The sequence below is a fragment of the Triturus cristatus genome, chromosome 8 (assembly GCF_964204655.1).
Source record: "Triturus cristatus chromosome 8, aTriCri1.1, whole genome shotgun sequence".
NCBI classification, from domain to species: domain Eukaryota; kingdom Metazoa; phylum Chordata; class Amphibia; order Caudata; family Salamandridae; genus Triturus; species Triturus cristatus.
In genome coordinates, this window is record NC_140591.1 from 845090607 (window position 1) to 845107597 (window position 16991).

The 16991-nt window shown below is 41.1% G+C and overlaps 1 long non-coding RNA gene across 3 annotated transcripts in view; it reads left to right on the forward strand.

The window, feature by feature from the left end:
• Positions 1-3846: 3846 nt before the first annotated feature.
• Positions 3847-16991, forward strand: part of LOC146805161 (uncharacterized) — a 245637-nt gene continuing 232492 nt past the window's right edge. For 2 of the 3 annotated variants that reach the window (XR_014967794.1, XR_014967795.1), the window contains exon 1: positions 3847-3914. This is a non-coding gene — a long non-coding RNA (uncharacterized LOC146805161). The remainder of the gene's footprint in view (positions 3915-16991) is intronic. The other variant, XR_014967796.1, reaches the window with a different exon arrangement.

The following is a 16991-nucleotide window of genomic DNA, read 5'->3' on the forward strand; positions in this document are numbered from 1 at the left end:
TATTCATTAAAACATTGCTTTAGGATTCTAAGTGACAATTTTAACTCACTCACATAATCCCCTGAAATTCACATTTTTAAGATCTCTGCTTAGAACTGCATAGAGCCCACCCACTCACACTAGGTGAGTCAAGCGTGGGTCCAATGATGAAGCAAGTCACAGTTGATACCTGTGGGTGAGGACCCAGCAAATCTATCCAAGAAATGTGGCATGGGCACTAATTTACCTGGGTGCCATCCGATCACTTACAAGGGATATTTGAGCAGTCATGCATACAACCATATACAAGACAGGATTTAGGAGAATTTTATGAACCCTCCTTTGAGTATGTTCTAAATTATAGTTTGGGAAGCTGTGGGTCCACCCCAATAAATACTTCTCACTCCTTCTTAGGGGCCGATTACGATGTCGGTTGGAAAGGCTCTGAACGGCATTTGGTTAGTCCGAATCCGATTTGGAAGCCTTGTTTCTGACCGATTCGGAAACATTTCCGACCGTCCGATTCCAATGGTCGAAAACCATTCGGACTGTCCGACTCGGTTCCGATTCACGTCTGAACGGCATTTGAAGGCACTGAGTCGTTCTGAGCCGGCTCGTATGTCTCTATGGGCTGCATTTCTGAGCGACAACAATGTTGGGTTTGGACAGCCTTTCAGAATCGGTCTGTCCAACACGGATCGCCTGTCAGAATCTGAATTTGGGGGCCTGTAGCAGGCCCTGCTTCACCCAGGGGCCTCCGGTTGGGGTCTGTAGGGGTACCCAAGGGACCCCCCTTTCCAACCATGCACAGTGTAGCAGGCTCCATGGGGTGAGTGCCACAGGTGCAAGGTTTTCCGCAACCACTCCTTTTTTCAATGGGAGCCTGTGTAGTCAGTCGGAATACAGGCTCCCATTAAAGTCAATGGGAGTCCGACCAAACAGTGTTCAGACCCATCGTAATCAGTCTTTCAAACTCCTCGCACCCGAGTCTTTCAGAAACCATTCCAAAATCGATTTGGTTGGAATGCTTTCTGACCAACATCATAATCAGCCCTATAGTGTTGATGTAATTTCAAGGAGTCTGAGCCATTCTGTACAGTGAATATTAATGAGAAATTTCACAAAGAACATAAGAGTAAAAAAAATAAAAATAAAAAAATGTTGATTGTGAGATATAATAATAATGAAAGCTGAGACAGAGCATGAGATAGAAATTGTTTTACTGTGTGCATTCTCTCTTTGCTGTTTTCTTTCAGATTTACTTTTTGCCAGTCCTTATCTCATTTATGTACAGATGCTTACTGTTGCTGCTTAGTTCACTCACACTGTCCAACAGGCTTAAAAGGCCATGGATGGCCTGTTCATTTCTTTATGCTAATCGGGCTTCCAAGAAAAGAGGTTGAGGGAGTGTTCCTAGGGCAACTTTCCTGCTTGGTTCCTGTTAGGACTAGAGATGGCCTTGGTCCAGAATCCATGTTTTCCACTAATATCATCTCTCAGTTGATCCTCCAGAGAGTGTCAGGAATGTAAGTGGTTCAAACCCAGCTCAACAAGATCTTCCAGCAGTGGGCAAACTGAACCTGGACCTATTAGCCACTATTGTCAACAGCAAATGCCAGGAACCATGTACTGCCAAGGTCATGGCAGAATGCATTTTTGATAGCATGGTCAGGAACATTTGCTTACACCTTTTACCCACTTTGCCTCATGTCAAGGGTTTTGAGCAAGAGAACGAGAGAATTGTGTAATCTGACCATCATAGCCCCAGCATGACTGAAACAGTGACTTCTTCATCTTTCTGAGGCACTGCATATCCAGCTTTTGCCAACTCCAGAGCTTCTACCCTGCTGAAATAGCAAGATTCTACATCACAACCCTGATTCCATGAGCCTACCAGCATGGCTCCTGAACACAATGAGTTTCTAGAGGCAAGAACACATTCCTGATGACTGACAGATGTTCAAGTCAGGTCTCTATCAACTGTCTACTTGCTGCAGTAAATCTAGCTCTTAATACAGCTAGCAGAGGTGGATTGAAAAATGTATCTATAAGTGTACATCTTTTAGCTGTTTGCTACTTTAGGCAGCCCTCTGACAGACCATCCCAATAGATTAACAAAGTGATGAAAGTTTTTGTCAAACACCTCTTTAGGACATTCCCCTCCTGTGAGTTGCCCACCAATTGTGTGGCAAGTGACTACTATGCTAGCAGTATATGTAAGCCAACAACAAGGCTGAGATACATTTTTTCTCCACCCAGGGATCTTTTTTATAGGCATAAGCACTGGATTTTTTAACTCACACGGAAGATCATGAAGCACTTTTTTATAAAGCATATATTAAATCAAAATATATTCTTTTACATTTGAAAAAAGCCAATTATTTTTGTGAAAAATAATAGTTTTCAAACAGTCTTTAACAGGATGAATTGGCCAATTTTCAAGTGTTTACCTTAAAAACAGAAAAAAGACGTATACAAAGTCATTAAAAGAAACCTAGTGACATGAAGACCACAAAGTAGCAATATAAGCTGAAGCCTGAAAGCAATGTAGCCATATAAGCCGAAGCCGGAAAAAGGTTTGAGAGAACTGTGCTAGTTATTTCAGATACTGAGCCCCTCCAGTATACTATCCTACCTTGTAGATGGCAGTTGAGACAACTTTTCTTTTTCTGGCAGGATCCTGGAGCACTGAGCTAGACCTTTTTAGGTCTCGTGAGCCAAAGGCTCGAAGAGACATTTTATATCTGGGCTTTTCAAAGTGCTGCCGTGGCCTAAAGCTACAGTGCACGTGAATGTGCACGCGCGCAGCGCCATGCGTCTGAACTCCGTAGCGATCGAAATCACGATCACTTTCACTTTCGCGGGCTCTGGCATTCCCCCCTCCCTTCTCGCCCAGCCCTTCTTGTTTTCTTTACCGAGGCTCCAGCTGCCGCGCTTCATGTTTGGCGTAAATCACCTTATCTTCCCGTTCCATCCCCCACCACCTCCCGTATGTCGCTGCTGATCCAACAGCCCCGTAAATCTTTTTTTTTTTTTTAAAACCGCAAATAGGTAAAATGTTGATGGTCCTCCCTTCATTACTTCTGTGGGAGTCACCTCACCTCTCGTCACATAACATACTTGCTCTTCCATTGGGCGACCCCGTGTCACATGACATTGTAAACCTTTCAGCAATGGTGTTCGTCTATGTGCACTCCCCTTTCCCAAATGTGCCGTTAATATCCTCATTACTTGGAATTCCGATTCAGTGCCAATTCCCGGCGTAAATCACCTTATCTTCCCGTTCCATCCCCCACCACCTCCCGTATGTCGCTGCTGATCCAACAGCCCCGTAAATCTTTTTTTTTTTTTAAAATCCGCAAAAAGGTAAAATGTTGATGGTCCTCCCTTCATTACTTCTGTGGGAGTCACCTCACCTCTCGTCACATAACATACTTGCTCTTCCATTGGGCGACCCCGTGTCACATGACATTGTAAACCTTTCAGCAATGGTGTTCGTCTATGTGCACGCCCCTTTCCCAAATGTGCCGTTAATATCCTCATTGCTTGGAATTCCGATTCAGTGTCAATTCCCGGAGTAAATCACCTTATCTTCCCGTTCCATCCCCCACCACCTCCCGTATGTCGCTGCTGATCCAACAGCCCCGTAAATCTTTTTTTTAAAAAAAAATCCGCAAAAAGGTAAAATGTTGATGGTCCTCCCTTCATTACTTCTGTGGGAGTCACCTCACCTCTCGTCACATAACATACTTGCTCTTCCATTGGGCGACCCCGTGTCACATGACATTGTAAACCTTTCAGCAATGGTGTTCGTCTATGTGCACTCCCCTTTCACAAATGTGCCGTTAATATCCTCATTACTTGGAATTCCGATTCAGTGCCAATTCCCTTTGGGCCTGAATCGGACGGCTGTCTACTTCAGAGCTTGTTTAAAGGTATCATTTAGAACGTTTTTTAATATTGTTTCCTTCATGTTCCTTCATGTTAATACTTAAAAAGGTAAAATGTTGAAAAACCAACCACAGGCCGTGATTCTGCTGTACGTGATCGCTGCAAATATCAACTGTACAATATTGGGTATCTCCCTCAGCAAGCAAGTGAGGCGTCTGCTTGACTGTTATCAATAAACTCAAGACTCAAATGCTTTTAAAAAATCATAATCATTTCTCTTCTAAACCCCTTAGGTTTTGATGTGCTTTGTTTATAAATTAAACGTTACAGGAGCGAAATGGGGAAGACCTGCAAGGCCGGGTGCTAAGGCACATTGCTGATCGGTGGCATAAAAGAGCCACACAAAATCCAGGCATGGGCATGCTCTGAGCACCCACAGACAAAAACATTCTTCACTAACTGAGCAATTAAGGTGCTATAATGCTGTTGACTGGAAGCACGCGGCTCCATTACCAGCAGCACCGCCATAAAGTATTGAATCATATGGGTGCAGATAAGCACACTACTCCACAGCAGACTATTAAACCAGCATTTTATCTTTTATATAACGCTGTTTTGTTTTATTATTCCTCCCTAGTTCGTGAATAATTGTTTATCAGGACACTCTAAAGCTGTTCCTGGGTGTACAAGGACGTGGCCACGAAGTTCTAAATGGACTTTCTCAGAATTCACACTTTGCCCCAAAGTGAGGCTGGAACTTTTTGTGTTTAGGTTTCTATTTTTTTAATTAAGGTTTACGAACAAGCAAAAGAACAATACAACTTTAGGGTGGTCACACCCATCAAGAAAACTACACCCTGCCACCCCGTCTGTTGCTCCCCTTCCCTTGCCAAAGTTACAGAGTTCCATTGCTCAATTTCCCTGACATCTCAGTATAGGCCTCCATAACATTTTTAACTGCTTTGCAGAAATTTACCCCAATAGTTCCCAGTTTTTGTATCTAACCCGTCCTACCTAAACCCAGGTCAATGTAGATTATTCAGAGATACTAAATGGCAATTCCTCTGCAGCAATACTTAACATTCATAAGGTTAATATTTTAAAGTTTTACATATAATTAACTGCCTGACACAGGTGAAATAAGTATACTGGACCAAGTGCAGTGTAAACTACTGACCGTTCACACTGGTGTGTTCTATAGTGTGCGGACTGGATCTGGCAGAGTACATTCATCACCACACAATGTTTTGCAGTGCTGCATGTGGGTTATCTCCCGAATGGGGGCATAGAATAGACTCATACAATGCTATGTACTGAAGCACATGGTCTGCCTCTCTCACCATACACAGGCGCACCACTGTCTCTGGCACTGTACAATGAATCCCTACACCTAGCTGTGCACTGCCACTTGTAGTCTGTTGCTTGCACCATATAGTTAGACACACACACACAGAGTTTTTAATCGCATCATATAGTCCGTCTTTGGTGCTATGTAATAGCTCACCACTGGCAGTGCTGTTGTACTGAAGCATGGGATTTTTCTCTTCCACAGTGCAGTGACTTAGCAACCACGGAGCTCTTTTCTACTGTATGTATTCCGTCTCTTTCAGTGTACACTGAATCGTTACACACACAGTGCAGCGTCCTGCAGTAAATGACCAAAGGGAGGGGGAACTGGATACATAATGAGCCTTTAAGTTTCAATCGATTTTCTATTATGCTGATTTTGTGCATTGGCTGCTTTCCCTACAGCTTGCAAAAGCTTAAGAAATTAAATGTTTTGTTGATCTGTTAGGTGGGATTTCATAGAAGTTAGAAACATGGATTGGCATTCCACGCCTTTCTGTTCCATTTCATTCATCTTGCTTTTTTCAGTTTCGCTCTGCTTTCATAAATTATTTTCTTCTCCTGTTTATATTTGTTTTTCTCTATTTCCTGCTTTATTTCATTTGTTAATTTATGGCCATTTTTGCATTTTAAAATTTTAAAAAAATTATTCTTTCTTTATTGTGCCGTTTCCATTTTCCCCTCTATTTTTGTCACCCCCTTTCCTCAGATTCGTTCCATCTCCATTTCATTTTCCTCCTTTCTCTAGCACCCCTTCTGTTTCCATTTTCTTTCCTCTTTCACTCCTTTGGTAGGTAAAAGACATTGAGCAATGCCAATACCTCTAATTCTCACAAATGCGAGACCGATTTGCATTGCAAATGCTTGTTTGGGTTTGTCTTCCTTTCCTGACCTAAACACATTCGCTGGATATCTTTCAAATACTAGAAGTTTTTCTTCTGTTTTGTGTCAGAAAAAATATTTTTTATTTCACAAAATGCCATCTCATTTTGTGAAATGTCCTAACTGTGGAATAAAAAAAGTCCACATGGACCCTCATGTTATGCTGTCTTTATTATGTGATTCCTGTCCACATATTGTCCTTACCCTGAGCATAATGCAAAATGTTGTGAAGTACTTTGAAGGACTGAGCGTAGATAAGACTTAAAGGTCTCCATCAGTGGCGGATGGTGACATGTGAAAGTGGTGTAGTATAAAAGTTGGATATGGCTTTTATGTAGCAAGCAAAGCACGCACGCTAAATGGATAAACGTGGGGTCCAGGGTGGGTCCTCCACTCAGGAATAAGCTTAAAAAATATTGGCAAATGGTGCATTTTAAAGCAAGTGAATTTAGTAAGAAAGCAAGGTTTTAAAATCAGTGGGAACGTATAGTCTTGAAATATTGAACAAATCAAAAAGTGCCTCACATCTTATTTCAATAATATGTTCAATATTTACTGTAATGTGCAAATTGTACAGTGCAATAACGTCAGCCCTTTAAAGAGTATGCTTGCCCAGTGTCTTGCAGTGAATGCGGCATCAGCTTTAGAAGAAAATGCTTTAACCAGGCTTTGGGAAGCACCCAGAGCTGCTGGCTGCAATCACTCATATTGAAATATGTGCAGAAAGGTTTGTAAGTGCGATGGAAAAATTAAGGGCTCTCTAAAAAAGAACATGTAAAATACATTTCTGTGATTCCCATGTGTGCCACCTCGTAGTTTCTCTCTGAGATGTTGTTGCATCCACATATATAACACAACAACTGACATACACCTAAAACCTGTCGGTATGATTGGCTTGGTGAATGGTTGTTAGCTGTTTAAGATAAATGTGTAACAATGATTTGTTATAAATAATTAACATCGGAAATGCTTTCATTCTGAAATTGTGAGTCTGTAAATTAAATATTATTGATGCCTGTGGAAGAGGTATTGGCCTTCAGTTATGTATGCTTTATGTTAGATACACATGCCCGTTTTCTCTGCACAACTCGTCCATCTGCACATTTTCAACCACCTCTCTTTCCTCTTTCGCACCCTCTTTTCACTCTCTACCAAATGCACTTCCTCGCATCTCCCTCACTTCACTACCCCAAACATAAACTGCACTCACTCATATTCAAACACTTTATTTCCTCTTGCTTTCCCTTCGTAAATATTTTGACATCTGTGCATCTCCGCCACACACATTTACACAGAATTTTAATTGCAACTGTGATACATGATCATTGTCTGTCTGCTCTGCAAACTGGTAGGCACTTTACTTTGTCTTCAGCCTCAGTGCCAGAGCTCTCAATCAAATCCCCTAATAAACACCCGGCACGATTCAAAGAATGCACTATTCAAGAGTAACAAGATGCACAAAAAAATACAGAAACACAACATGATGAAATAGCTACAGCTCTTGGGGAATGGAAGATTAGGTAAAACATGAAATAAGAGAGGAACTAAATCGCTGATATGCATTAACCTTCACATGTTTACCATCATTTGTAAATCAATCCATGTTTTTGAAATTAATGTTAAGGGCATAAAGATAGGGCCAGCTTTAACACCATACTGCAGATAATTGTCCTTACTATAAGCGCTAATTTCTCCCTTAGCACTTGAATCAGATATTTGGATCAAATTTGCGAGGAAACAAATGCCCAGCTTGTCTTTTGGATCAATTTTGCAGTGGAACAAATACAGCAGCCCCACTTCTAAAGGGGACAGCGACCTACAGCAAGGGCCTGGGGTGTCACAGTGGAGGAGGTTAGCCTGACCAGGGGTCACAGCAAAATATGTATGAAACATGATTAGAATTATGAGACTTACCATTACCAAGCACAAGGCACCAAGTTACACATGCCTGCATCCAATCCTAGTGTGTGACGAATGGGGAAAGTGGTGGATCTATGCCTGTGAATGACAGACGGTTGGCCAAAACCATGACGCTGACTGCATCACTGGCCCACAGTGGATACCACAGTAGACTACAATGGCAATGAAGGATTTTAGAAAGGTAATTTCTGTGTCATGCATCACAGTGCAGAAAGGTGATTTACTTCCTGGATTCTATCTTCTGCTTCAGAGGTAGGCGGGGCAGGCTTCCTGGGATTGACAACCCAGATTGAAATACCTCGATTTGTTTAGAAATACCATTGTGTCTTTAAATAAATAAATCTATTTAATAACATATGGGGCAAATGTGTAAGAATTTCAGAGGGGTGCAGCCCCAGAGCCCTACCGCCCCTGAAGAACTGCATGGTCATGACGAAGCACAAAGAAGACATGTAGGAAGTAAAGAGTGAGTTTCTTCTAGCTTTATTCCTTCCACTGTCTCCAAGGACCTCATGAGGGAGATTCAGAGAGAGATTCCACATAAGGATAAGAAAACTGGCCCATTTGATGTGCATTGTGGTCTCTGTCACCACTTTCTTGCCTTTGAGAGCTGATCTGACTTCGAGGAGGGGCAGGCTGATGACGATGACAATCTTGTCAACATCAAAGGGTTTCTTGACGCTAAGGAGACAATCAATGTTGAGAGATTCATCTCATCACATATCTTTAGACAAATTAGAAAAGAGAGGAGTCTAGAGACTCTGAAGACTCAAGGTCTCCATCCACGGAAGTTTCACCAGCGTTTACCATGTCAAATCAGAATTCTCTTTATTCTGCTGTGAACAACCATAAAAGACATGTGCAAAATAACAATAGAATACATACAAATTATTTAAAACATGCAAATAAAATACATAAAATCACCAGGTTTGGGATATTAATGACTAACAATCTGAATAAAAACAGGCTGGGATGAGCAAAACCAAGATTAAGACAATGTATGGAGCAGGCATAGAATACTAATTTATCTATCTACTAAAATTAATCTAAAAATATCGACCTCCTGGATCGGACTGCAGCTTTAAGAAACAGAGTTACTTGTCCACACATTTCATCATCTGGTAATGCCAGTAAAAAAATTATATGCTTGCATACAAAGCCTTGGATTCCTAAGCCTCAAAAATGGTATGAGGAATCTTTTGGTATACATGATAAAATATTCACAAAAGAAGAGAAAGTGTACCATAGATTGTTTGTGCAAATGAATGCATGGGCATTCCCTAAAGTCAAGCTGGGGTTGGTGTACAGCTGGAAAACAAAGAAAACATTTCACTATGCCAGCTCAGAAGCTGAACAATAAAAGCCTTTCCCAGCTCCTATTAGTATTGTGCAGATAGTTGGTAGAAATGGCACCTGGATTAAGATATGAATAATGGCTAACACTTGATTTTTGTCTTTCAGCCCTCATCCTCTCTTACTTGGCTCCTCTAGCAGCAAGACTTGCACTTGCTTTCTGACAGGGGATGCCCAGGGTATTCTGTCTAAAAACATTTCAGCCATCCAATAGCTTCCATAGATTTTTGTGATGTATGCGATCTGGTTGATCAAAAGACCATTATCACATGTCAAACAGTCTAAAATTATCTCTCTTGTTCATTTTGCTCCTTTTGAGCTCCAGATAGATAGCCGCAATAGAATTGACTGGCTGTGAATAAAATCGCTCGGAAATTCTAATCCTAGTTCACTGTGATAAATAAATCTAGAGGTTGCCAAGGGGGTGACAATGCTCTCCAACAGAATTGATTTTCCTTCCTTTGGAGGGTAGTTGAGTCCCCCAGACCCCATATGCCTGCTCCATACATTGTTATAGAAACACATTGTGCCGAATATATTTGCATGAGGGGTGTGAGGACCCTTTCTCCCTTGGGTGACAGAAGACTTATCAGAACCAACAGCCATGGAGAACTTGGTCCTATTTTGTGCGATGTGCACAGACCATGTCCCAGACGAGCTGAAAGTGACCCCCAGGTAAGAAAAGAAGCTAGTGCTTAATAACATTTCCTTACCCACCGTTATAGTTAAGGGTTGCATGTGCCTTGGGGCACAGGTCATTATAAAAGACTGAGTAAAATTATCTAATAAATCCAGCTTCGCCATACAATTAACAAAGGAGTGCACTAGATGATGCAAGGCTTTGGTGGTACGGGCAATTAACACCAAGTCAATAATGCTGGCAGGGGGCACCATTCACCACAGGCACTGGGATGTACTTCCTAAGCTCCCTACTAAAATCGTTAATGTACAAGATAAAAAGTGGGGCTAAAATGCACGCTGGCAAACCCCCAATGAATACTAAATTCATCAGTGACTTCTCCTTTGCTCCTAAACCTGACTGGAGCCTTAGTGTCCGTATGCAAGGAGACCAACAAGTAAACTAGGGATGGATCCATTTGCAGATTAATTAGGGATTGCCACAACTTAGCCCGATGAACGCAGTCAAAGGCCATTGTCAAACCATGTCTTCTGCCTCAGAGCACACTCCAGAGGTTGCAACCTCATCAGAACCTCATCCGGCACAGTCAAAACCATCTGTTCCACCAGCAACCCCTCAGCCTAGGCAGGCTGTTACACTTCTGAGAGCGTTGATTTTCTGTTAATAAAAAGAGCAGTGCAATTTGAGCTAATGCTAACATTAGCTTGTGTTTATATAGTCCTCCATCTTGCCCCAGCGTCACAGGATATCACATGATGACTGTTGTTGATTCTGTTTCTAGCCAAAACTTGTGTACTTTTACTTGAATAAGCAGAAAATGTTCTCAGAGAAATTTCCTCAGTGCGCTGAATCAAGGATGGTTCTTACCATCCCAAGCTATGCTAACAATGTATCAAATCAATTGTACAGCTCAAACTGTGAGAATTGGTGAATTCTAATGTACCATTATGTTAAGAGAATTTTCAAATGTATTTAATAGTAAAATGTTTCTTTTAAGATGCTCCCTATTGGTCAAAACCATTCAGAATCATTTATTACCATCATATCTCAGAACCACTTTGTCTAAAGTCCTATGTAAGAGTGTGAATTTTGCTAGTAAAAGAGACTCCCTATAACCTATCTCAGAAAGTGAATATATGCCAGATTTCAATTAGAACGGTATTGAGTTCTTTGTACTTATAATTTCTACACTTTGCTGCTACATTTGTTCATGGCACCTTTTCTGTATTTTGCCAATGAATACTTATATAAAGCATTGAAAAGAGAACTCTTGTCTGTCGTTCTTATGAGAATATTTTCCTAATTAAAGAGGCGATCCAGTCAGAGAGCACCAAAGTCCATATCTGTACTACACCGCTCTCGGTCATACATGTTGGAGCGTCCTGTGAGTTGATAATTGTCATAGTTTTTCATGCCAGCAGTTCTGGTAACAGAGGATGGTTCCAATGGGAGCCGACCTATAATCTACAATTGATTCGCTGTAGAACCAAGCATGGTACCTTCATTGTCCAGACGGCTGGCCGGGACATTTAAATTGACCAATCCAAATTCAGTCTTGGTTCCGTAGAGGAAAGTGGCTAACAGAAGAACAACGACATGAGTATCAATAGGGTTTTCATGCGAACTGAGGAAATGAAGTAAGAGGTGCAGTGTATGCTAGGAGTTGTAGTAAGTGTAGAGAAAAGGGTTGCAGTGGATGACAACTGATGACAAATATCATGTGGATTTGATTAGTGGATTTGTTCGAATTATAATTATTTTGGTTTTGATTATGTTTTTTAACTTTTAAGAAAAGGTACCTCAAGTTGAATATAGAATTGGTAAACTTGCCTGATAGGAGAGGTGTACTCCGAGGCCCTATCAGATACAGCAAATTAGAACCTTAACTTTCTTCTGCAAGTGTATTAACAGAGCTCAGTGGTGATTCGTTCCTTAGTGCACAAGGAGTGGACACACTTAGTAGTGACTTTTTCAGGTCAAAAGCTCACATAGTAGAAGAGTAGGCAGAATTCTTGTTCTTTAAAAGCTTTTGTGGTTGAAGAAGGTAAATGAAGTAAAGATTAAAAAGAGACTTAAGAGTGATTGGAGTGTTGCTCAGTACAGTGCTGTGCAGGGACATCCTGTGATTCTGGGCAAATCACTTAATCTCCCCGTACCTAACAAAAATGTATGTGTCATTATGTAATGCAACTGGTGATATGTAAAGCGCTCTGATACCCGATTCGGGACAGGTTCGTGCTATATAAAACTCTGTAATAAATAAAATAAATAAAATTGACTGGTGAATGAATAAAGCGAGCTGTAAAAGGATGACCTTCAACAGAGACGCGCTGTGATTAGTGGATGGATTAGAATGATTGTCAGTGCGAGAACAGTGAAAGTTTGAATTAGGACTGCCTGTGATTGTTGGTATATTGGGGAATGCATTGTCTAAAAGAAAGAAGGATGCAAATAAGAAAGAGAAGTTTCCTTCCAAAAGCACCCCAGATAGGGAAATGGCAGCGAAGACAGGGTTACAAATGTGCATTTGCATAACCAATGGCACGAATATAGATCTAAAGATGGGAAGCTTTGGTTTCCCCTGAGTGGTATTTGAGGAGAAGAATTTATGATCTAAAACCCCAAATCAGAGACACACCATATAAGGAGCTAAATCTTTGGTAACAAATGATGAGTGAGAAGAAGAGAAAAACATTTTAATTTGAAATCTGTATTAAGGCTCATTTATGGAAAAAGGAGTAGGACAAGGATAGGCAGAGAAGGTGTAGGGAGGAGATCATTGAAACAGTAGAAAAGGAAAAGAAAAACCTTGAGAAAGAAACAGTTACAGAAAGCAAGGAGGGCGATGTTCTCATAGAAGATCTTCTCACTGTTAGACCACCTCCATACAATGCCTCAACTGCAGGTGCACTGTGAGGTAGCAGATGCACACCATATTTATCAATTTTCTCAATGTTTTTCATTTTATTCCTGCTTGCCTGCAGACTGGAACTGTGCCTTGCCTCAAAGCACGTATATTGAATTCAAAAACAATTGCAGCACCGTTGTGCTGCATTTCCAATCGCACAGCTTGAATCAAAAATGCTTACAAACTTCTCATGTTTCAAATTCCATGTTAATTCCATGATTACCACAATTGACCAGACTTTTCTTTACTGTTCACGATAAGGCTGTCCATAGTCCCAATTTTTCAAATGAAGCAGTTATGCCAATCCAGGCCTATTATCGCATCACGTGGGTCACTCAATTTATGTTTAGCAGCTATAGTTATCAAAATGTTCCAATGCATTTCGGGCCTTTAATCGCCCTTTGGGGTAGCTGTTGAGATTTAAAATCAAAATGAAACCTATATTAGTTTTCCATAATAGAGCACTACAATGTTTTTACACAAATACATACAATGATTAAATCATATTTCAATACAATCGATATTATAAAAATAACTAAGCTCTTTTAAACTAAGCGATTAACAACACACCCTAAACAACACTACATCAGTGCATACATTGTACTGCAACCTTGTCAAGTGTTCACTGAATGCAGTAACCTCCCCCACAGCCATCCTCAATGTCACACCTGCCATTATGACCGCGTTACTAAGTAAATCCTCAACCACCCTATATTCACTGCATCTATTTTCCCCCTATATATATCTGTACCCCCACCCAGCTTAACTCCAACAATAATGTATATCTAATACTCAGGCCATATAAACTAACAACTGCAGGTGCGACATTTGCTGCTGCATCAGTACTACCTGAGAATACAGTGTCTGCAGGATCCTCAGTGGAGTCCTACACACCTCCAAGTTATACCATCCTTAACCCAGACTCGTTCATCAGTCGGGATTCATACTATACCCTTGTGAAGCATCTTTCCTCCCCCCCAGTCCAGGCTTCCATTCATTTAGCTCAGAAACAACCTGTCCCAAGTTTGCCATGAGAGTCAGCACCAAGCACAGGAAGCATGGCTATAATTCCTTACCAAGGAGGAAACGTGATCAATCAAACAATTAGGAGTCAGACACCTGCAGTGCACCTGCTCCTGGAATGCCAGAGCTTACAAAAGATTTTGCGCTCTTTTGTCATGAAAGAGATAGGTGTACATTGTCCGTACTAACAAAAGCCCATTGAAACACAAAGCATCAGATTTTATTCAGATACTCTTGATCTGGTGGCCTCAGCATTGCCTGATTGTCTCAAAGCAGTTGTTGCACTTAGCCTTAGCATACAATAAACTGAGGGGATCATGATGGGCTATCCTTTGATTGTGATGGTGCCACACCGTATCAAGATCCTCATAACTCGTACCAGAGCTCAGCATTTGACTAATAGCTGCCTGACCCACTATGAGAGAATCATTTTGGTAGCTGAGAATGTTTTCATCTGGACATGTAACACACTAAATACAGCTGCCTTAGTACCAACCACAGAGGGAGTTGATAAGAATGACTTTGACCATGACTGCATTTAGTGTTACTGAGTTGTGCACAAAACCAAGGCCTGATATACTGGATTTCCCCCTTACTGAATCTGACCATACTGTTTTTGTGGATGAGTTGTGTGTGAGGGACTGATATGGTGTTTTGAGAGCTGCTCATGCTGTATATACTTGAGGTGGGTGTAGAGAAGTATCCTGTTATCCACTCAAAAGCATAAGTAACACAGGACAACTTGATTGTAGGAGCAACGAGGTTTATTCCCAGTCATCACTCTCCTAGCTCATAACATTAATAATCCCCCAACGATTCTAACGTTCACACTTCCAACCCTCATACTTGAAACAACACAGACCGCGTGATCTCCACGAGCGTGAATGAACCGCTCGTGAAGGTCACGCTACACTTACAATGTAATTCATATATATACAACACATCTTTCCCCTTTTGTTTTTCTTTTTCTTTTCTAACTAACACATGGCATAATCCTTGAATCTTCCTGGGTAACGATGTTCACGTTTTCCCCTCGATTCACCACCCCAATTTGAACAATGCGGTTGTTGTTCATTGTGATCTTCAATTACATGTCGGCTTATCCCAACACTTTTAGCTGAATGAGAAACACCATTAAACAATTAAATCCTATTCAAATTCCAGACACTTCCTCCCTCTCTACGTACAGCACTGTTAAACACTTCTATTACCCTCTTAGGATCTGACCAACACTGTGAATGAGGATAATCTTGCTAATCATGCTGACATTGATCTACCACCTCCAGGAGACATTAAAAACACAAGGGGCTTATGGTCAGTTTTGATAATAAACTCGGTCCCCCACAGAAAACATCTAAAATGTTCTGCACCCCATACACAAGCAAGAAGCTCTCTCTCAATCACAGAATAGTTTTTTTCTGCATCTCTTAATGCTCTAGATGCGTAGGCTACAATCCATTCATTACAATTGTCCTTTTGTATCAAAACACCTCCTATTCCCAAATTACTTGCATCTACCATGACTATGCACTTTTCCCCCGGAACAAAAGGTTTCAAACAGGGTGCGTTTACTATGAACTTTTTCAGATTCTCAAATGCCTGAGTCATGTTTTCTGACCATATGAACTTTGCATTTTTTTTTAGTAAAAAAAAACGTTAAATCCACTAATTTCTTTATTTGTAATCCGTCAAGATTCACCAAATCAAAATTGCCGTCTGAACTTATTCCGTTTCCACCCTTATTACTTTGATCATATCACATCACGATGAGTAGACATACAGGTTCCTCCTTCTTTTTTTTCCCGATATAACTTTTAAATCTCCAAATCCTGCAGAAATTGGCCCGGTTCGTGCCCGCTCGTCGCCAGTGTAGAGAAGTATCCTGTTATCCACTCAAAAGCATAAGTAACACAGGACAACTTGATTGTAGGAGCAACGAGGTTTATTCCCAGTCATTACTCTCCTAGCTCATAACATTAATAATGCCCCAACGATTCTAACGTTCACACTTCCAACCCTCATACTTGAAACAACACAGACCACGTGATCTCCACGAGCGTGAATGAACCTCTCGTGAAGGTCACGCTACACTTACAATGTAATTCATATATATACAACAGTGGGATAGTCAATGTTTCTTACGTGTGCCATGTAACTTCTGTACCTGTTGCTAAATTTATAGCCCTTACCAGAGCCTTGTACTTCAGAAGGCTCACAGGCTATCATTTACACTGATAGCTAGTATGGATTTGGAGTTGTGAATGAATTCAGTCAGTTATGGTCGCAACTGGAATTTTTTACTTCAGCTGGTACTCCAATCTGCAATGAGGTGTATTTTTCAAATCTGTTATGTGGTCTCCAATTGCCAAGAGAGATTGCAGTGGGGAAGTGTGCTGCACACAAGAGCGGCAATGGTTTTGTCACCAGAGACAACTGCTATGCGGATGAAGTTGCCCAATACTGGGCTCTTGAGTGGAGTACCTTTCACCTTTCACTAAGATGAACCAGGTAAAACAGAAGGAGGACTGTGATTATGCTATTAAATACTGTAAATACGTTTAATGAGTTGAGGGAATTGCAACATGCTGCCTCTGAGGTAGAAGAGGTCAAGTGGGAAAGAATGGGATGCACAAAGGATGCCAGTGATATTTGGATTTCAAATGAAGGGAATCCAGTTCTCCCTGACTCCCTACTACCAGTGATGGTGAGGCAAATGCATGCTCGAACTCACGTGTCTAGGGACGGAATAGTGTCTACCTTCCGTTTTCACTGTTTTAATACACGGTTCTGAATGACGGCCAAAGATTTGTGCCTAAGATGTATGATCTGTCAGAAGCAGACTGTGTGGAAGAGAGGTGGGGGGACTATGGGTCACATTAGGAAGTCTGATGCTCCATTTATTTGCCTTCAGATTGACTTTGTAGAAATGTTACAATGCAGTCAGCTGAGGTACATCCTTATCTTTGTTTGTTTGTTTTAACAATGGGTTGAGGCTTATCCCACCAGGAGGTGTGATACTAGGCAAACTATTGTTGTGGGGATTAATAC